At 41.5% G+C, this 23,641-nt stretch overlaps 1 protein-coding gene across 1 annotated transcript in view; it reads left to right on the top strand.

Annotated features, from left to right (window-relative positions):
• The first annotated feature begins 2,001 nt into the window (after window positions 1-2,001).
• Window positions 2,002-23,641, top strand: part of fry (FRY microtubule binding protein) — a 214,357-nt gene continuing 192,717 nt past the window's right edge. Inside the window, exon 1 of the mRNA XM_031897245.1 lies at window positions 2,002-2,092. The gene's annotated coding sequence lies outside the window, so the exon portion shown is untranslated. The remainder of the gene's footprint in view (window positions 2,093-23,641) is intronic.

Below are 23,641 nucleotides of genomic sequence, written 5' to 3'. Positions count from 1 at the left end.
TAAGCTCTACGGGGCAGGGACCTCCATCCTCTTGTGTATTTGACTCTTAACTTATTGCAGCTGTAACTGTATCTTGTTTTTATTTGTATTTATTGTTATACCTTGTAATTATCTTATTAACCCTCTGTTTGTATTAATGTATTCTACTGTACAGCACTGCGTACATAAGTAGCGCTTTATAAATAAAAATATACATACATACATACATTTATGTCAACTGCTTATTATAGCCTAATGTCAGCTGTTTATATTGGGAGCTATTTGCTGAATTATATCAGCATCTTCTACATGAACTTTCCAGCAGGGGAATGGCTGGTCATTGGGCCCCACAGCAACATCATAGTGCTCACCCCTCACACCAGTTTTTTAATTGTCACAATATGCAGAGAACTGCAAGACCAGGACTGGCCCACTGGAATACCAGAAAAAATGTCATTGTTGAACACACATTGATCTTTATTTTTTTCACTGGAGCTGTGGCCTGATTAGCATCGGGCATTAATTTGCGGGCAGGGCCGGATTTGCAATCCCGCCGCCCCAAGGCCGCCCCTGTCCGTTGCCCTCCACGCATGCGCGATCGGTACCCCCCGCGCACTTGCGCGAATATGCGATCGTCACCCCCCCGCGTGCCCATGCGCGAATGGGTGATGGGCACCCCCCCTCCCCAACATGCATGCGCGGGGTGTAAACATTCGCATACGGAGCAGTGTGTGAGAGGTCCCCACTGCTCCGTATGGGTGAAAAAGCTTAAGATTGTTTGTGCCGCCCTAGGCCCGGGCCTTTGTGGCCTCTCCGCAAATCCGGGCCTGGTTGCGGGGAGGGTAGCATGCAGCAGGAAAGCAGCGGCAGGGTGGTGGCCCCTTGACTAGGGTACCCAGTGTACCACAGCCTGATACTGTGCCCACACACAAGTGCTTCTTGACTAAAGCTGGCCATACACACACCGGTAATACCGTACGAAACCTCGTTTCGTATGATATTCGGTGCGTGTATGGCAAGTCGGCGAGTCGACCGATATCGCAGGAAGCTGCTGATATCGGCCGACTCGCCGATCGGGCCAGTTAAAAGATTTTGATCGGGTGCCATAGAAGGCGCCTGAACAAAATCTGCCTTCAGCGCTGAATCGGCAGAAGGAGGTAGGAATAATATTGATTCTACCTCCTTATCTGCTGTTTCAGCCCTGAATGGTGTGTGGCTGATTGTACGATCTTTCCTGCGACTGATGTGTGGCCACCTTAAGTGCTAAGTGGGTTGGTTTTGCACCCCTCAGTTTTTTTACCACTTGTATCTGGGGTCATGGTAAATTCCTCTTTTTTTCCCGAATCCGGTACCTTACATAATAGGTTTCAACATTGAAAAATGTAGAATGCATGGCAAAATAAGTAGCACTTTGTCAACAATTGATTTTCAAGCCGATTCGCTACCACATTGAAGAAATCAGTGGTATTTATGTGGCACGGTGTGCTGCTCATTAATACAGGGAGATGCAGAATGTGTGGGCAGAGGCAGCAGGAGGAAAGCACCAAGCACAGGGGGTGGCAGATAAATATACTCAGTTCATTGGGCCAACAGGCTACTCTGATATCTCTATAACACAATGACCAGTAGGCTGTGGCTGCACGTATTCAGGGAGGGAAGAAGTTTGATGGAAGAAGTGTCTTTTGGTAACCCCCCCTCATTGTTGTGTTAATAAAAAAAATGTCCCAATGTTAGGTCATGAAAGAACCCTGTCTGTTCATTGCTGTGCCACAGACTGCCAGGCTTCCCCAACACTACCCACAACCCACTTTGCCTGCCCTGCCTGCGACCCCCTTTATATGCCCGGCCTGTACCGACACGGATGGTGACTGACGTCTATTTTGAAAGTGAGAGGACAGGAGCAGGCTCAGCGGCCAATCATTGCTGCCAGGGATGCTGAGGGGGGCGGGCCATGGAGCCGGTTGCCTAGGCTTGTTGGGGAAGGCGGGGCTAAAACTGACAAGAGAAACAGAAGGGGGCAAACTGGATGTGCAACAAAAAAAGCAGCAGAAGCTGTGGCACAAACTGGGCACACCATGCAAAATCGCAGCAACTCGTACCTATTCTGTTGAAGGTAAGAAACTATGTTATGTTCTGGGGAGTGGGGGGAGTGTGTCATGCCATGCTGCTTGCACATGAATATTTCAACCTTTCATCCTGCTCAGTATCAGTCAGTGGGAGGGAGGTGTGTGTGAGAGAGGGGGACTGTCTCATTGTTGGAGAGCCCTAGAGATGGGCATTGGCACTCTCATTCAGCCATTCCTTAGAGAGACTGCATCATGGAGCACATCGCGTGTTTGTTATGGTTTATTGTTTACACTGTGGCTGTTGCTTGAATTACAACTTTCAGCAGGGGATGATGGGAGTTTGAATTGTACAAGTTTAGCCCTTCTGTCTGTTGCTGAATAACAACTTCCAGTAGGGGATGATGGGGGTTTAGTTCAACACACCTTGTGGGCAAAGTTTGACTGTAATTGGTCTGTCCCCTTATCCTTTGCTCCATGGTGATCACTATTATATTATTATTATACTAGTATGTCAGTGTGCTGTTATTATAATTATACAATTGCTTCCCTATGTTTATCACTGTGTTCAGAGTGTATTCATTTTTCTATTTATTCAGGGTTCAAATAGCGCCCCCTATGTTAGCCAGAGCCAGGCCCAAATTTAGTTTGATTAATTTGCCACACAGCAGTTTCCCTGCCTAAAAACATGGTGTGCAAAGCACAGAGAATGTGTGGCTTATCAGCTAATGTTCAACCTAAAAGGACTTCTAACCAAATCCCTTTCCAGAGGCTGTTATCTCTCCCTACTATACCTGCTATCCCACAGCTACAGTCCCTTTCCAGAGGCTATTATCCCCCCACTGCTACTATAGGCACCATCTCTCCCTACTATACCTGCTATCCCACAGCCACAGTCCCTTCCCAGAGGCTATTATCCCCCCTCTGCTACTATAGGCACCATCTCTCCCTACTATACCTGCTATCCCACAGCCACAGTCCCTTCCCAGAGGCTATTATCCCCCCACTGCTACTATAGGCACCATCTCTCCCTACTATACCTGCTATCCCACAGCCACAGTCCTTTCCCAGAGGCTATTATCCCCCCACTGCTACTATAGGCACCATCTCTCCCTACTATACCTGCTATCCCACAGCCACAGTCCCTTCCCAGAGGCTATTATCCCCCAACTGCTACTATAGGCACCATCTCTCCCTACTATACCTGCTATCCCACAGCCACAGTCCCTTCCCAGAGGCTATTATCCCCCCACTGCTACTATAGGCACCATCTCTCCCTACTATACCTGCTATCCCACAGCCACAGTCCCTTCCCAGAGGCTATTATCCCCCCACTGCTACTATAGGCACCATCTCTCCCTACTATACCTGCTATCCCACAGCCACAGTCCCTTCCCAGAGGCTATTATCCCCCCACTGCTACTATAGGCACCATCTCTCCCTACTATACCTGCTATCCCACAGCCACAGTCCCTTCCCAGAGGCTATTATCCCCCCACTGCTACTATAGGCACCATCTCTCCCTACTATACCTGCTATCGCACAGCCCCAGTCCCTTCCCAGAGGCTATTATCCCACTGCTACTATAGGCACCATCTCCCCTACTATACCTGCTATCCCACAGCTACAGTCCCTTCCCAGAGGCTATTATCCCCCCACTGCGACTATAGGCACAATCTCTCCCTACTATACCTACTATCCCACAGCCACAGTCCTTTCCCAGAGGCTATTATCCCCCCACTGCTACTATAGGCACCATCTCTCCCTACTATACCTACTATCCCACAGCCACAGTCCCTTCCCAGAGGCTATTATTCCCCCCACTGCTACTATAGGCACAATCTCTCCCTACTATCCCACAGCCACAGTCCCTTCCCAGAGGCTATTATCCCCCCCACTGCTACTATAGGCACCATCTCTCTCTACTATACCTACTATCCCACAGCCACAGTCCCTTCCCAGAGGCTATTATCCCCCCACTGCTACTATAGGCACCATCTCTCCCTACTATACCTGCTATCCCACAGCCCCAGTCCCTTCCCAGAGGCTATTATCCCCCCCACTGCTACTATAGGCACCATCTCACCCTACTATACCTGCTATCCCACAGCCACAGTCCAAATGTTAGGCATCCCCAGTGATTAAGATTACCTGATACACTGGGCTGGTGCTCCTATTAGCAGAAAATCACACCAGCCTGGGGTACATGCAGGTGAGCAATCCTCTTCCTTCCATTTCATTTCGTTGCAATCACTAGGCCCACACATGCACAGTAGATACAAAAAAACAACTTTTTTTGTGCAGCTTTTTCACTCTACTGCACATGCTCTGACAGAGCAAAGAAAGAAAATGGAAGAGAATCGCTCGCATGCATATAGCCTTGGCTCGTGTGTTTTTTTGCTAACAAGAGCACCATCCCGGGGTATCAGGTAAATCAATACAATCACTGGGGGTGTCTTAACATTTTGGCACCCCCTAGTGATTCAACCTTTCTTTCTCCTTTAAAGGAGAAGCTATAGAAGTTTCTTTCAGGAATCAGACATGGGGATAAAGTACAGGTTTGTTAAGTGCTGGGAAACTGTGCTTACAGCTTCCAACTCCAATTGCAGTTACAAAAAACAGGGAGCCGGGTTTATACAGATCAGCTGGGATTCTTATTTGTAGTCCAGCAACAGCAGCAGGGTTTAGTGCCCCTTTAATGATACTGCACTTATAAGAACAGATTACTCGCAGTTGGACAGCCCCTGTGGAATGCATTTAGTTTATGCACCACACAGCCCTTCCTGCTGTTGTCAGCTACATCTCCCAGCAGCTCTTGGCAGCCATAAGGATTCTGGGAATTGTAGTCTAACAGCAGATAGACGGACAGCCTAAACTGGTTTGTTCGGTTTAAATGTAGTTTGTACAATAGATTTGGGGATTTAGATCTGAACGCACACTGAAAATATGCAGTAAAATTCTGTTCATCCTTTAAATTGATGAAATTTCCATCACATAATTTTTTTGATCTTGCTGAACTACAACTTGTGTAAGCTGCTTAGAGTTTTATAGTTTATTAAAAGGGTAAATAGTGTTCAAAACCACAAACCCATTTTGTATATAACCTTAAATAGTATAGTGATAGAAGATAATTTGCAGTTGGTCTTTATTTTTCCGGCCTATAGCAGCTGTTCTGTGAGCCTCACAGTGTGTTTGTTCCTAGCTGCACCCCATAAGGACACTTCTGTCACTTTAGTAACCAATGGCAATGGGCAAGATGGTAGTTATTGTGAGGGTGCTGGCATAAGAATTTAAATAAAGGGCCCAGTGGAATTTATATTCCCCTTCCCTGTACCAGAGGTTAATTGCAAAGGTCTTTACACAAAGCAAATTATCCAGCAGAGAATGCTAATGTGCGTTTATAATTAACCAGTAAGTGTTGTGTATAAATTATAAATTGTCCAGCAGTGCTGGGAAAGTTCAGCATGACCAGGAGATAGAAGGTAAAGAAAGGATATACTGTACATTTCTCAATATCTAGTATGTACATATATACAGGAATTATATATTATCATATATAGAGAGGATACATCACCTGGTAGTTTCGGTCCTTAGGCTGATGCCATACGGGCGTATTCTCGGAAAGCCGAAAACTGCTTGCCGAGAATATGCCCCGCTACTGTAGTTTTCGCCTACCTTGTGCCTGCACCCCAATGAATGAAATACGCTTGGGTGCAGGCACATGTATCCGCCAAAAAACTTGAGACTTCACATCTTCGGTGGATATTGGCTACATGTGCCCGCACCCAAGCGTATTTCATTCATTCGGGTGCAGGCACATGTAGGAGCGTATGGCGATATTTTCTGAAAATATATGCCATAAGCTTAGTGTGGCATTAGCCTTATAAATGAATAAATTACATGTCTCAGGCTTGTTACAGATAAGGCTTAAAGTATATGTTGGCCATCTTTGTTGTATGTACTGAAAGTACTTAACCATTGTTGCACATTATAATATTCCCCTTGTAATTCTGACAGTCTGCCAAACCAAGGCAGTAAGGAAAAAACCCTGCTTTATTTGGTAGGTTCCCTATCTCTGTATTAGATTCCATTTATATAATTGTTCTTCTCTTTTTCTTCAAATAAGCCCATTGTCACTGTGATTCAAAGGAAAGGCGTTGGGGCCAGCAGGGACCTTTGTTGCAGCTGCCACTTGGCTCAGCTACGTTCCCGTTGATTGTTGAGCCATTAGTCTGGTTCCAAGAGCAGCTCAGATGCTGACATTTCTCTAGTCAGATATTGAGGAAGGGATGGGGGCATAATCTCAGTCACCCAGCAGCAGGGCCTTAACAGGCTTCGTTGCTTCAATATCTCAGCAGATTTGTCTTCCTTTCGCCCCCACAATTACTCTGAAATGCCATTAAGGCTGACATTTTCTGCTAGAAGTACCAGCTCTTATTGGCATCAATCATTTATAAAGTACTAACTGGTCTCCCAGCACTTACAGATAAAAATGGAACATAGACAAACATATGTATAATTCTCTGTATTTGTTATAAGCAGAATGAACAGTAGCCTGGTTCACACTTATGTTAGGGACAGATTTTTTTTTATTAAACTTTATAAAGTTTAATAGAGTTTTGATTATTTAAAGCATCAGTTAGCCAAATCCAGCTTTTCAGTTATTGATGAACTACAAGTCTCACGTCCCACAGAACCATGATTTTTAGTAAATGTTGGGGGACACCATTGATATACATGCAACTAGGTATAATAATAGTTTCTTAGTACATTCATATGTAATTTTACACTTTTGGGTGGAGGGTCCTTCGCTGAAGCAAAGGCTTTGGGTCTTTTCCAGGAGGTCAGTACTTTGTTGAATTCCCCCTCGGCTCATAAAAATCTTACAGATTACTGTAATAGCCTTGTAGACATATTTCATCAATATCTGAGTAAGAAAATAGATATGTCCACACACCCAAATCCCACTCTATTTGACCTTAATGCTAAGCTTCCTGGAGTATATAGAAGTGCAAATAGGCTTTCTCCCCAAATATCTTCTTAATGGTTCATGGACTAGTTCACATGGATAATGTTGGGATTCCTTTGAGTCCCCTGGTTTCCTCCTACACTTCATAAAAAAATACAGACAGGCTAATTGGCTCCTGATGACATTGGCCCTAGTGTGTTGTGTGAATGTAATAGGAAATTAGGACAGAACACTTCAGAGACAGGTGTGAATGATGAATAATTTCTGTAAATCGCTGTGTAAATATGTTGCCACTATATAAATGAAGGATAATAATAAATATTTTGCCTTTGTGATGCAGCCTGAAAAGTGACAAAATCGCACAAACAAACCAGCAGAATAAAAGAGCATCTCTCTGGGTTCTACCTGAATGCCTTCCCTAACAGAGACTGGGCAGTTGTACAAACACATAGTTCATCAAGCTCATTAGTCATTAGTTACTTAGTGACAGACATAGCATTCATCCCCTGCTATGAAAGGCGCAGCCTAGACAGACATGTTGCCATGACACATTGGAACAAAGAAAGACAACCTGCGGCTGCTGAGCAAACTTCTAGCACCTGCATCTCTATGCGAGCTTAGCTAGAGCTTGGCTGGTACTGGGAAATGTAGAGCCATAGCCAGCAGAATGTTAGCCTGAGTGTAATAAGATGGAGGTATTACCCCATGATTCCTCCTTACTTCCTATTGTTCTGAAGTTTTGTACTGTTGGCCAAGGAACAAAAGAAAGGTGGCCAGAAATGGAAATTCCATGCCCCCCCTCTCCGCACATATCTCACCTGTGCACCCACCCAAGTCCACTTGCTTGGTTGCGGAGACTGATGGACTATACAACAGACCCCGCAACCATCCAGGCCCTCTCTCCCCTCCTCTTGTGGGGTTGGCTCTATGATAATTACACCACTGAAGGCAATACTTTGTATGGTATTTGTCTGTCCTGGCCTGCTAATCAATCCGATATTGTAAAGTATTGGTCATTGTAAGGCCACCTTTATACTTGGAGCTACCGTAAGTTATATCCATGATATCACAACCCCACATTCCACAGGATGGTACCCCAATAGAAATGCAGATGATGTCTATAGTTGTTTTATTACATACAGATGCAGCCATGTTCCTTTACCATCTTGTCCTGTTATGTCTCTTCCAGTTAACACAGGGGGGAAAAAATACAAAAATTTGCCACCAGGTGGTGCATGGTTTCTTTTATTGTCTTTTGCTGGCAAGTATTTGCCCTCTAGCACCATCTAGAAGCAGAATTGAAACACTCAAAAAATGGTGCCTGGACTTGGTAAGACAAAATGTAAAAACTTGCTGGCTGAAAACTGTAAACTGAAATTTACGTGCATTTTCTTGGACCCATAAAAATGATATACAGGTATGGGATCCTTTATCCGGAAACCCGTTATCCAGAAAGCTCTGAATTACAGAAAGTCTGTCTCCCATAAACTCCATTTTAATCAAATAATTTAGAATTTTAAAACTGATTTCCTTTTTCTCTGTAGTAATAAAACAGTACCTTGTAACTGATCCCAATTAAGATAAAAATAATCCTTACTGGATGCAAAACAGTCCTATTGGGTTAAATTAATGTTTTATTGATTTTTTAGTAGACTTAAGGTAATCCAAATTACAGAAAGGCCCCTTATCCGGAATACCCTTGGTCCCGAGCAGTCTGGATAACGGATATATTCTGGATACCGGTACTATATATTTTCGAAGCTGCTGTACATTAGATAATAAAATGTTAATAAAAATTAAAATACACTAAAACACATACAGGCTAAAGGCTGTGAGAGATAAGAGGGCTTGATTGCAGGAGGATGAACCCCGCTGTGTTCTGTCTCTTGGCCTGTATTTAAGCTTTCTGTTTTCAAGCCTGTGTTGCTTTGAAAGCTCATGTAATTGAATACCTTCTTTTTATGTTGGTCCATTAATTATAATCTCCTGTAACCCTTTTCTGGCACAATCATGTATAGAAGGGTTTTATTCCAATATACCTGGGTACATTCTAGCCTGGTCCATATACAGTATGCACATTGCCTCTGCCTAATGGGTACAAAGGCACACACTAACATACAGAAGTATCTAGAAGGAAAAACTTTATATAAGAAAAAGAATAAACATATAGGCATGTAATATGTACAAACAGGACACGGGAGCCGGTCTGGCTGACTAGAGTAGAACATTATTTTAAAGTAACAGATCCTATATTATCTCAGGATAGGCAAAGTCCCTTATTCTATTGAGGGTAGTGATATTTACCATACAGAGGCAAAGTAGCCACTCTTACCTAGTTACTCAGTCCTTACTGGACAGGTAGCTTAGGCATTTCTGTCAGAGGGATCACTAGCTAACACTACTGGCAGTATACTCCCAGCAGTGGTTTACTTACTGGGGCAATCAGAATGGGCATCTCAGTAGGGATCATCATATTTAGATTATTGGGGATCTCAACAGCATGTTTGCCAAACCCTGGGTATTTAGCAGTTTACTGACACTTGACCACCCCTCTACAATATTTTAGAGCTCCAGTCCTTTCGTCCTAGAAAAGTTAAGAGATGATTCTCCCTCAAAGATGTCTAATGGGGGCATTCTATAGGCTTTGCTGCCTTTTTTACTTTATATATACAATCCACACTCAGAGTCCAGCACCCCCCTAGGCTGTGGTTCACCAGAAAGCATTCTTTTATGATGGCATCACCAACATGTTGTGGCAACTGAGTATGTATTGGGCAGTCTGGGGACGCAGCAGGAGAACTGCTCTGTAGCAGGATAAGAACCCACTGCCCCCTCCACTTCATTATCCTCTGCAACCTGCAAAGCTAAACACCACAAGGATGGATAATCAAATACCCTTCCATTTACTAAAGCTGCAGACCCTCGGCTAACAACTCTACTACTACTACTAAAAACTCTCACTAGTTTATCTGTGATACCCCAACATACACTGCTACATAAATGAATTTAAATTCTTTCCTGCCAGTCAGTTGCCGAGTCGGCTGGAGTTGGCAAAGGGAATACTGGCACGTACATATACACAACAATACATTTAGCAGCTAAGGTGGATCAAAAACATAACTGTAGCCAAAAGGGTGTATTTAAGGCATTGCATATATGATGTATACAAACCTGCTGCAACAAGCAGGTCCTATAAGGCAGCAATGAAACTTTTATTACAGGATTGTGTATATGGTGACCTTTTGTGCAAACTGCTGACCCTTGCTCAAGCCGGATCAGTTTTCAGTGTTTGACTTCTAGATAGGTAGTTAAGAGGATATCAGCCTACCATATGCTTGCATGTTACATATAGCTAGGAGACAGACTGTAGTTTCCATAACTGATCTTATTTAAATAGGCAATATGGATTTTCTTGTTGCATACCTCCCAAATGTCCTAATTTTCGCGGGACAGTCCCAATTTTAACAGCTCAGCCCGCAGGTCCCGGATTCTTACTAAAAAGTCCCTCATTTCCCTTTGATCTCCTGCACTGAATACTTAGAAAGATACAATGTTTCTCAGCTTAATTTTAAAAAGTAACTTTTGGCAGAGAGCCCAGAAAAGTTAACAAGCTATACCTGCGCTTAGATACAATGTTTCTCAAACTTAATTTAAAAAGTAGCTTTTGGCAGAGAGCCCAGAAAAACTTAACAAGCTACACCTGTACTGAGATTTATTTTGAGATTAATAATTTACAATTGTAAATAATAAGCTAAACAGGTCTCTAAACAGGAGACTTGCAGCTTAAAGGGCAATTTCACCTCCATTAGCAAAACTGTAATAACTCATCAAACAAGAACTCCAAACCCCCAGAAATGTGTTCAAACTTTGAATAACCTGCCAAATTTTGTAAAAATGGAATTGGGGGTGTGGTCACAAAAATGGGCATGGTCAAAAAAATATTTTTGTCCCTCTACTTTTTTTTTAAATGTTGGGAGGTATGTTGTTGTAATAGTTTTAACAACACGTGTAGTTTCTAAAGCTGACCTTAAGGACAGAGGAGCTCAGGTCTAGAAAGGGATTCAAACTAGGCCCAAGAATTTCAAGTACACAGAGGCCCAAACAGCAGCCCACTAGTCCATTAAATAGTGACTGTGTATGGTATTTGCCAGAACCCACAGATTGCCATGGAGGAGCCACTGTAGCAAGAGATGTAGGGAGGCCATGATAATGTACCAGCACTACCAGTTAAAGGCAGTAAGGACTGTGAGCATAAGCCTCCTGGTACTGTTGAACTATGGCTTATAGATTAGGATAGTAAGTAGAAAGCCTCCATTCTATGGCACATGAATGGAAAGAATGTGATCTCTATAGTAGTCCTAAAGTGGCCACACACAGGCTGATAAAAGCTGCTGAGGGACCGAGTCGGCAGCTAATCAGCCTATGTATGGGGCCCTCCGACGGGCCTACCCGACTGATATCTGGCAGGTTTGATTTTCCCATTGGAGAACCGGATCTGTTTGTTGATGTGGTCCTTAATATGATAACCTTCATAGTGACAATTACGATCAGTTGGCCCTAGGGGATTGTTTGGCTATATCAAGGAAAGATCATTTCATTTGGAGATCTCGCCAAACAAGTGGATCTTTCAGTGTATGGCCACCTTTAGTATGAACCACAGTAGTGAAAACTTCCCATCCTGCCTTCTTGCCCAATACACATGTTTGTTCTTCAATAAATTAGTTTTATTCAGTGCAAAACACCCGCAGCCGTGTAGAAGTTTTAGTGTCGTCTGCAATCTTTTACATTCTGTAAAGGTTGTCCAACAACAGAACAAATGCAGATAGAAAATATAGTTAAAAAGATAGATTTAATTGTACTACTTGCTAGATCAGAATGATTGCATATTACATTTAGATAGCCTGCAGTACATTGGATATGTTCAGGATATGCATTCTTATATAATTCTTATATAATTGTCCATTACTTGTATAATTTCCTTTATCCGCTGGTAATAATGAGGCTTGCATGGGAATACTAGCACGGGAATATAGATTTTACTTATTATAGCATCCTGCAAGCCTTCTGATTCATTCCAAGTCATTAAAATCCAATAAAGTCAAATTTCCTGCCCAGGCTAATGTGTATTTTAGGTTTTAATGTCTTCTCTGTTTACATTAATAATTTAAATATTCTACACTTCTTGGTTAACTTGCTCTCATCATTGCTATTTAGGGACCACAATTTAATATGAACAAGTCTGGCACGCTGCAAATGTGCCAACTCATACCTGTGTAGCTGTATTAAGAGATAATATTTATATTACCAATGTGATTTTGTTTTGTTGTAATAACAAGTTTATTAGAAGCATAAACATGAATGCACAGCAAATAAAATAGTGCAGGGCCAGGGCTGCTTTAGGGCAACCCCTCCTACTTACCCCAGTCTTTAATTTGCACTTCGACTGGTGCAGAGAGAGGCAGTTGTGCTATGTGCACTAATACTTTAATAATACAGTACATAATAAAGTAGTATATAAATAAGCACTGTGTACAGTCATGCCAACTCCCCCAGCCTCCCACCCACTCTCCTATCATTATTGGCAATTTCCGTTTTTTACCTATTGCCCCGAGTCCCATTTGGGCATATGTAGTGAGCTTTACGCCATGGCTCTATGTTATGCTAGGCCACTCACTGCACCAAATATCCCTCGGTTTTCCTTTTCGCTGTGTTGACATTTCTGTGCATAACCATAAGGGCAGCAAAATTAGGGTATAATTCATGTTAACATTCCAAATACAATACAATGGTTTTAGTTCTTTCCCAAAAAATCAGCGTCAGAAAATCACAGACTTTTCACCCAAACCCAACCGCCTAGTGGGTATTCCTGACCCAGTGCAAGTGTTTTTCAGGGGTTATATTTCATTTTTACAGTATTACAGAATAAATTTGGGATAGACTGAATCCAGGATTTGGTTTGGAAATCAGCCAAGATTCAGCTTTTTTCAGCAAGATTCAGATTTGGCCTGTCGCTGAACCGAATCCTGAAAATCCATTTGACTTTTTGTAACATAAACATTAACACCAAAAAATAAATAAATATTATGTACTGATGCCCTGCCCTGGTAAAAGTTGTGTGTTTGCTTCAGAAACCCTATTATAGTTTATATAAACAAAGCTGCTGTATAGCCACGGGGGCAGCCATTTAGACTGAAAAAAGGAGAAACGGCACAGGTAATAAAGCAGATAACAGATGTGTAGATTACCATTGTATTCTATAGAGCTTATCCGTTATCTGCTATGTAACCTGTGCCTTTTTTCCAGCTTGAATGGCTGCCCCCATGGCTACACAGCAGCTTTGTTTATATAAACTGTAGTAGGGTTTCTGAAGCAAACACACAACTTTTACCGGCGCAGGGCAACAGCACATTCTGTTTGAATTACTTTCATTTTCTGGTGTTACTGTTCCTTTAACCTTTACTTGTCATAATTTACATATGAAAATTAGTTTTTGGATTCGATCCGCTATTCAGCCGAATTTTGCATAAAGGATTCGGGGTTCAGCCAAATCCCAAAACAGTGGATTCAGTGCATCTCTAGAATAAATGCATATCTCATATAAAGTATATTGCCAAAAAAATAGTTAATTGGTAGGTGCTGGATGACAGATACCGAATAAAAGAAAGTATTTTAATTTTTTGGCATTACTGTTCCTTTAAACTGGAATTTTGTTATATATCTCTCATCATCCAGTGCACAGATGGCCCTCAGATATGTGGTCTATGTGGCTTGCCTAATTCATTGAATGCACTGTGAATTAAAGCTTCATTAAAGATAAGTTCCAACAGTATATTTAATTGCCCTGCCTCATTTGCATAATGACTGCAGCCAGGACAGGGCTTTGATTATGTGAAGTGTAAAGAATAAATGCATACTGTTAGCTCCCCCTTTGTTCCAATCTGACAGATATGGGCAGTAATGCAACGGGAGCAAACAAATAATCCGTATGTGTTTCCTCTCATGTGGCTTCTGCCTTAGAACTGCCAAATGATACAGTGATGGAATAACATCCTCCCTTAATGGATAGAGCTAGGGGATTTTCCTTTCCAAACCTCATTGGGAATAGGGAGGCGTCTAACAAAGCAAAAGTGTGTGCCATCCTGGCATCATCACAATCTGTTCAGCTGTATGCCAGCTGGGTTAGGCTTCTGCCTCTCTCTACATTCACTACTAAGGCGTAACTTTTAGCCACCTCGTCAATTTGAAACAAGTATATTTTATAAAAAGCTCTCATTATCACCCAGTATGTCATGACTGTCCCATTGTGTGACTATTGATTATGGTGAATTTTTCTCTCACACTTTGACAAAATGGACAGAAGCATTTCAATGAAAACACATATGTATATGTATGTATGTGTGTCTAACTTTATTTATAAAGTGCTACTTATGTACACAGCGCTGTACAGTAGAATACATTAATATAAACAGGGGTTGATGCGGTCCCCGATCCGACTGCCCCATTGCCGCCCACATAATCCGATCGTTTGGCCCCAGGGCCAAACGATCGGATTATTATTTTTTTTACCTAAATGCTCCCCAATATCGCCCACCCATAGGTGGGGATATCGGGGGAAGATCCGCTCGCTTGGCGACATCGCCAAGCGAGCGGATCTGCTCGTGTATGGCCACCTTTACACCCTGGAAGGAAGTCCCTTCTTGCCCAATGTTGGGCCCAGTGTCATTGGTGCCCAAAGCACCCCTCCACCCTTGATCGCTCAACTCCCACAGCCATAGTGTAGTGATGAGTGTGGGGGGGCTGGGGGGGGGGAGATAGAGGGGTTGTGTTGCACAAATGGAAATGATGCACTATAAGGAATAGTTCATAGCAGCCATTGCACAATTACAGGTAATGAGGCAAATTCAGAAAGAATAGAAAGAAGCAGAGGCAATGAGCATGTCCCAGGGGCGGACCAAGCTGGCCGGGTGCCCTAGGCACCCGGTCGGCCACCTCACCCCTGCACCATTCCCCCCCCCCCCTAGCGTATGCTTTGGCGCACATGCACAGTTCCATCACTTCCACAGTTCCCGTGTGGGGGGATGGGTCATTGCCCCCTCTTCGTAATGACAAGCGGCAGGGGCAATGACAAAGAAGAGCATACTAGGGGTAGGCAGGAGAGGCTCCTGCTTCTTCTGCCTACCCCTATTTCTGGCCCTGGCATGCCCAGTAGGCACCTCATTGTAACAGATCTGCAATTCAGCCGATTGTAATAAAGAAAAAAAATAAATCTGCATGCAGGGTATGTCATGGCCGTATATTTGGCCCAGTTTGGCCGCTAATGGGCACACAATCATATAGTTGGGTGCCTATTTAGATGCCTTGGAAGAGGATCACATCAGTGGCCCAATGCTCATAAAATGGCATAATTAAACCTAACCAATAGATATCTGGCTTACCCCAGGCAGGCTGTCAGGCAGTTTGTCACCTTCACCCTATACAATAATCTGCCAGTTTATTCTAGCAGGGTTAATTTGGGAAGCTTATGTCAGCCCCTGTATGTCCAGCTGTACATTAAATCAGTGGTTTATAAACTACTCTCTGTGATCCCTAATATACTAATGATATACAGCAAGTGAAACATTACCCCTGTACAACTTGGCCACTAGATACTTTATATCACCATTAGAATAGTAACAATTCTATATGTAACAGAGACTATGTAGATGAATTCACAGAAACTGTGTAACATTGCAGCATACAAAGCCATTGTAGGAAGTGTGCAGAAGTGTATTGTTCCAAATAAAACACTTTGTGCCCTCACAGAAATACCATGGAGGATATGCACATCTCTAATAAAAGTCTTATTAACCATAGAGAAATGAGATTTACTGGGAAAATTGGATTTACTTTGCATATCACAATGTCCCAACCCCATCTGGGAAATATAGAGCCAGGGTTAAAATGAGAAGGAGAAGAAAATATTACATGTTCAATCTAATATCAGGAAGAACATTTGTAGCAAAGGCTTCAGACTGATCTAATAATAAGCTAATTGGTAGTAAAGAGACTGTTAACCTGAAACCATCAACCATTTCCATAATGGGGAGGAACTTAAATTAGAAAACCTGGTGCACGCATTCAGAAATCAGTATCTGGTAAAAACCTTATATCTGACAAAATTTTTTTTTATATACTACTGATTCCAGTTTACAAATTACTTGAATGATTTAAGATATGAAGCTGGGAGAAGTGAAACCATTGCCATCTACTTACTGGTGTCGACATTGCTCCCCCCCCCCCCAGGTTACAAAACTACCGCCACACCCAGGTACAAAGATGGAGTTAATGGGCCACAACCCACTTTTAATTAAATAAATTCAAACATATTTAATTACAATTCTTCTTACTGTGACTCTGACCACATGGCACATAATATTTGTACATTTATGCTTATTTATTATGATGTTTGTCATTTATGCTTATTTATTATGATGTGGATTGCTTTTGCTGTGTGTTCTGGGCCCCTCCATAGATTTTTTGGCAGGGGACCCAGTGTGGGTCAATTCATCACTTTCTTCCACACTACATCATTACAGAGATTTCATATAAAACTTGTGGCATGGAATAAGAAATTACTTAACCCACATCACGCATTTTACTTATATAGTGGTAAAGTGCTAAAAGAATCTGATAGGCTAGTTGGACAAAGATCTGTCTGTCAACTTTCCAAACCATCCAGTATCATCTGTAACTTCCCTTGATGTGACTACCTGTCTGGGGTTTCCAGAAATAGGCTACACCCAGGCCCGGACTGGCAATCTGTGGATTCTGGCAAATGCCAGAGGGGCTGCTGTAAGATGCCATAGACAGTCACTATTTATTGGGCTACTGGGGGGCTGTTTAGGCCTCTGTGTACTTGAAATGCCAGGGTCTGTTTTGAATCTCAGTCTAGGCCTGGCTACATCCACAGGTTAATCCAAATCTAACTAGCTTCTGCAGGAAATTCTATAAGGTTATATACTATGGGGTAACTTTTCTCATGGGCCCCCTTTCATAAAGTGTAATAAGGAAGTATTACCATTGCAACCTTTATGGCACCACACACACTTTTACAAAATCTGACAATATAGAGTGTCAGTCTCGCTTTGCAGAATAAACTATTCATGAATGGTTTGCTGGGCATTTATGGATAAAGATAAAGTCATCCGTGCCAATAATTGGAAAACATTTCACATTAAAAAGTAAATGCAAACTTGGATAAAAACAATGAACTTAAAAAAGAAGTGTAATTATGCCTGGAATGGTTTTACTGTTGCGTGGCATCAAATGAATGTGTTTTTAATGGAGTACTGAAAATTCATAATTACTTTTGTTAAGCAAAGCTGAAACAAGGCTATCATAAACAAAGCAAGCTAACCTCCATTATTATGTGAGACACCGCATGCAGTCAAGGGGAACCTTTACCCTTAAAACTTTTACCTTATAGAATGCCATAGTCCTATGTTAATATAAGGGAATACAGAGAATAAATGTCTATTATTCTGCCTAATTAACTTGTAATGATAAAACTGATGATTTTAAAAACAAAAGTCCTACAACAGAGTGGAAAAAAGCCTAAAAATAAGATTTTGCTTAATTAAGCAGTTATTTGCAGTCATAGTTAGGCAAGTACACCTAGCTTTTCTTCCAGTGAATAGGAAGTTGTTTCTGAGCCCCACAGCATTTTATCTTTGCTACTGCAGATGACTAATCTCCCTAAAATGCTTTCCCACTGGCAATAATGTAAATTGCTGATACATACTCTAAAAATCCCATAGGAATAAATAGAGAATGGATGAATTTTTTTGGTGAGCTCTAATTAAACACTTTGATAAATCTGCCCCTTAGGGATGGACTGGCCTGCCAGAGTACTAGAGGATTCCCTGGTTAGCCCAATTCCCATCAACTTTTTTTATGTAGACCTATACTGTGTATCACTATCTACAGGGTGGGCCATTTATATGGATACACCTTAAAGGAGAAGGAAAGGCAAAGTCACTTGGGGGTGCCAAAATGTTAAGCACCCCCAAGTGACTTTAACCGATTACCTTCTACCCCGGGCTGGTGCCCCTGTTCGGAGAAAATAGCACCAGCCCGGGGTACCTGGAGCGCAGCACTTCCTCCTTCCGCCTTCAGCTTCCTAAACGGCCGGTGGCCGGGCATGCACAGTAGAGCGACAAAGCCAACTTAAATGTTTAAGTTCGGCTTTTCACTCTACTGCGCATGCGCACGCAGCGAAGCCGGAAGGAGGAAGTGCCGACAGCTACCCCGGGCTGGTGCTGTTTTCTCCTGACAGCGGCACCAGCCCGGGGTAAAAGGTAAGCGGTTAAAGTCACTTGGGGGTGCCTAACATTTTGGCACCCCCAAGTGACTTTACCTTTCTTTTTCCTTTAACATAATGGGGAATGGATTCCCATTATGTTAAGGTGTATCCATATAAATGGCCCACCCTGTATATCTAATTGCTGAGAGAGTGTGCGACACTGAAAGCTCTACCTACTGAGAGTGTAATGTACTTAGTCACATGAAGCACACATTTGGGTTTGTTGTTTATTTGTTGGTAAAGCAACAGAGCATATCATAACTGGAATGCATAACTGCAGTCATAATTATGAAGCCCCTTAAAGCTAATTTTGTTTTACCCAAATGAAAATCATTCATTACTCTTTGATATCTGACTTGCATATCATGTGCAAATGGTATTCATTTTTAAACATTTGTATCTCATTTTAGCTTTGGATTTTAGCTTTTGGATATTACATTAAAGGTTTGACTTTTAACATGTCTTTCATGCTGCCTGCATGTTTTTCTTGCATATATATATATATATATATATATATTATGGGTCAATATGCAAAGTGTACAAATGGGTACAAATAACCATTTTTTTTTTTTTTTTTGCAATAATTTGGTGCACTATGCAGAATGCAGCCTGAGCACTGGGGGCACAAAACCACACCTCTTAAAGGGGTTGTTTACCTTTTAATATTAGTATTCTGTAGACAGTTATATTCTAAGACAAATTGCAGCCGGTTTTTATTTTATTATATTTGTGGTTTTTTTGCATTTTTGTTCATCAGGTCTCTAGTTTGGAATTTCATCAGCTATCTGGTTGCTAGGGTCTTGTTTACCTTAGCAACCAGACTGATTTGAATGAGAGACTGGAATATGGATGTGGGAGTCCTGAATAGAAAGATAAGTAATAAAAAGTAATAATAATAAATTGTAGCCTCACAGAGCAATGGGGTTTTTAGCTGCTGGGTTCAGTGAAACATGTAGAAGAGGCAAATAATTCAAAAACTAAATAATAAATAAATAATGAAGATCAATTGCAAAGTTGCTAGGAATAGGACATTCTATAATATGGTAAAGGTTAACTTGAAGTTGAACTACCCCTTTAAGGGGAGTGGTTTTGCACCCCTTACTTGCACTTGCTCCTGATCTTCCTGTTCATGCCCCATATTTGGTCCATAATTATCTCAGATGAGGAATATCTACAGTGTATTTGCTTAGATTTATAATACAGGTATGTGTTTTTACAGATGGGAACTATGGTAGATGATAAGGAAGGAAGGTTATAGTCAGGCAGCCAGAAAGTAAGAGGCAGCCTAGATAATGCTAAATCTGTCATCTGAGCCATTGACACAGTTATATAAGAGGTGGTTTCAGAGTTTATTTTTGCCCAAGCTTTTTGTTGCCCTGCACTTGGGGAACAAAACTCTAGATATCACCCCTCCTTTCAATCAGTGGGAATCATCTGAAAATAGGGATGCACCAAATCAGCTTGTTACGGATTCATCCAAATACCGTTTCTTTCGTAAAGGATTTGCCAAATCCCTAACCGAATCCTAATCTGCACATGCATATAACCATAATTTAGGGATTTAAAATTCCATGCACAAAGAAAATGGCAATTTACAGTAGATAATCATATGATCTAAAGTCATGTGGTCTTAAGCCTTCAGATTTGGTTCGGCCAGACAAATCCCATTAGGCAAGGACTTGGGCCTTTTTAGAAACCCGAAACTGCCCAATGCTCTTTCTTGAGAGACAATTCTTGAACTTAAAAGCCACCTAGGAAATCGCAGTCTCAAGAGGCAATGGGCATTCAGGTGAAAAAAGGGGTGATTTGGAACATTTTGTCCAACACGCATGTTACTATAGAACAAAGTGTGCCAACTGAGCTCTTGGGTGAAAGACTGGGAAAAGAAAAGTAAATGAGCAGAAATGATAAACAAGCATCTCAGTTGCTGCATGATGCGAATGATCCTAAAATAGAGCTCTCTGCATAGAAACAGAACATTTGCAGTGTTAGCAAAATGGAAGCATGGTGTGTAATATGGGTTGATTTATATTAATCCTGATGTGCTGGGATTGTTTAAAAGGATTCTTGCCTTGCAGACACAGTCACGGAGCTCCATCTCAATATTCATGCTCTTGATGAGTTTATGCTCTCATTTCCAGAACCCCAACTAGGTCAAACACATTGTATCGAGAGCAGCTGTCTTGCTTAAAATTACTGGCAGAAGGAAAAACAGAGGAATTGGACTGATAAAATAAATGCATAGTTTGGAGTGGGGGTAAACAAAACCAAAATAACTGGATTAATGTTGACATGCAGAGCAATTAAAAGCATGAAAAAAAAATCTTTGGGGACGTCAAATAAGGACCATGATTGGCTATTTGGTAGCCCCATGTAACTGCTGGCCCGCAGGAGGCTCTGCTCGGATAAAAGTGTCTCTGTACATCCAAAACTTGCCTCCAAGCCTGAAATGTAAAAATGGGCACCTGTTTTAAGGCCACTGGGAGCAACTTCAAAGGGGGCGGTGAGCAGCATGTTTCCCCCGAGCCACTGGTTGGGGGTCACTGTTTTAGATCCTTCATTGTGTAGCTCCTGGTTAGTGCCATATTATTATTTCCCTAATTTTCCAGATTTCAGTTGGCAGTTGTCTATGGTGTCTGGCTGGAAATAACCAAGTACCTGTACATTTTCCACTTACAGAAACCACCTTAAGGCAACACAAAGCCTGACGGCAAAAATAAATAGCTATTTCCCCTGCAGACACAATGAATTGAAGAGCTGAACCCTACAGCTTTCTTGGTTCGTTCAAGATTCATGAAATCAATACAAACAAGAATGAAGCTGTTTCCAAATGTTTTGCTAAGCCCCAATCAATAGACATTACAATCTTTATTTTTATTTAATAGATTTGTCTGTTTTTATCATCTCTTTTTTTGTATCTGATAGATTTGTTGATCAATAAATATTGATTTCATGCCAGTTTAATTTATTTCAGAGTCACTTAAAAAGTTACCATTAGTAGTTTATATTTTTTTCACTTTATTCATATTGTGTGTAATTTGTGTAATATGTGATAAACTGAAATATTGTATATCTATGTGTATTTTCTTTTTGTATAGAAGAGTTCAGGCTCTTCTGGATTCAGGGTTTGTATGTATTTACAGTGCTTGCAGGTTCTCTCAGACTTCCTCCAAATACATTAGCATCAGGATTGAACTTGATGGGCACATATCTATGTCATTAAATAAAGCATGATTGAAAATATATAAAGATTGTGGAAAAATTAACTTATATTAACCCTTTGGTATAATGTGCAAGAGCTATGAATAAGCTATAAAATGTGTCCTTATCAGCAGTGCTTTTTGATGGCACTTGTGCCATAGGGTTGCCACCCAGCTGGTATAAATAGCAGCCAAGGCTGGGTTTAATAGTACAGGTATGGGATCTATTATGCAGAATGTTTGGGACCTGGAGTCTTCTGGATAAGTAATCTTTCCGTAGTTTGGCTCTCCACGCTTTAAATTTACTAAAAAATCATTAAAAAAAACATGAAATAAACCCAATAGGATTGCTTTCCATCCTATAAGATTTAATTATATCTTAGTTGGGATCAGGTAAAAGGTACTGTTTTAATACTACAGAGAAAAATTAGAATCATTTCTTTAAAATGGAGTCTATGGGAGATCGCCTTTCCGTAATTCGGAACTTTCTTGATAACGGGTTTCCGGATAGGGGATCCTATACCTGTACATACTTATCTGCAATGTAGATGCTGGTAAATTTGTACTACCTTCTAGTTACGCCTATCGGGAACAATTCTATGTCCTGATTCCCCAGCTTACAGTCCGCTCTTTACGCCATAGGCCGCCCCTTTATGGCATTGCTCCACCAATTTACTTAATCGCTGTTCTAGCCTTCCTACGTCATTTTGGCATTCCCTGTCTCATTTTTTAAGATTTAAAAGGTGGCAACCCTAGTGTTACATGACCTTTTGAGACCTTCATGCCTTTATTGAAAAATATGTATTTCTATAAAGCCACCCCATTTAAAGGTTATGGAGCTCCCTGGTTACTTCTAAAATGTTTATTTTTTATAATAGGCGCTACATTAGTCTCAAAATAAACAGACATTTTCTCTGTCTTCACTCTTTCCTTATACATATTTAAACTGAGTTAAAATAAACACCCTTCAGTGTATCTTCCAGCCTCACTGACCCACATTTGATGACACAATTCTACTTGCAGTCTGCTTCCAATATATAGTACTTTTTTGCATGGCTTGCTAATGTCTTAAAGATTAAGTACCCATAACAGTATTTGAACATCATTTCCAAGGACATTTGATGCTACACTTGTGTTTCACCACTGTCCTGAGCAAAAAACATGGTTATTTATTTTCTTTTAAGAAATCATTTTTGTAAACAATATGGGTCATTTATGAGCACAACTGCAGTGTGCAATGTGCAATTTTAGGCGCAAACCACCAGGTCTTTTTTTACTAACAATGCAGCATTTCTCCCGCAGTTCCAGTGTAATTGCAGCTGGGAGGTGGTGATGCACCGATGCAGCTAATGCATGGCAGCAAATGCGCTTAAATCTTGTAAATGAGCCCTTATGTGTTAGGCTGATGCCACACGTGGCGTAGGGCTGATTTTTTCGGCAAGCGGAAAAACGCTTGCCGAAAATTCAGCCCTACACCTGCTACTTGTGCCTGCACCCGAATGAATGGAATACGCTCGGGTGCAGGCACATGTAGCTGATATACGCATGAAAACGCGTGAGAATGCAAAGTCTTGTGTTTTCATGCGTATATCGGCTACATGTGCCTGCACCCGAGCGTATTCCATTCATTCGGGGGCAGGCACAAGTAGCAGGTGTAGGGCTGAATTTTCGGCAAGCGTTTTTCCGCTTGCCGAAAAAATCAGCCCTACGCCACGTGTGGCATCAGCCTTAGCGACAGAGAGTAAACACTTCTAATGACATGCTGGTCAAGGGTGATTTGTGCTGATTTTGTGCAGTTGGTCAGTCTAAAAATAATGGGGCCTTTAAAGGGACAAAAATCTCCTTGGGCAAACTTAAAAACATCGACATTGCCTGGAAATGAGGGTCTGTAGCAAGTATATTTTTCTGCCACTGAAACTAAGAACCATCTTCCTGGCTGCTTCTTTAATGAATATTTCACTAAAGCTAAACAGACTTCATTATGTGTAGGCATACGGCTACAGAACTGTTATAATGGTATGATATGTTTGCATGTTGCCAGTCTGATATGTTGAATAATATTTAATATAATTCATTTTCATTCACAGTC

The sequence above is a fragment of the Xenopus tropicalis genome, chromosome 2 (assembly GCF_000004195.4).
Source record: "Xenopus tropicalis strain Nigerian chromosome 2, UCB_Xtro_10.0, whole genome shotgun sequence".
NCBI classification, from domain to species: Eukaryota; Metazoa; Chordata; class Amphibia; order Anura; family Pipidae; genus Xenopus; species Xenopus tropicalis.
The sequence above is the reverse complement of the archived record's forward strand: the minus strand, read 5'-3'. Positions and strand labels throughout refer to the sequence as shown.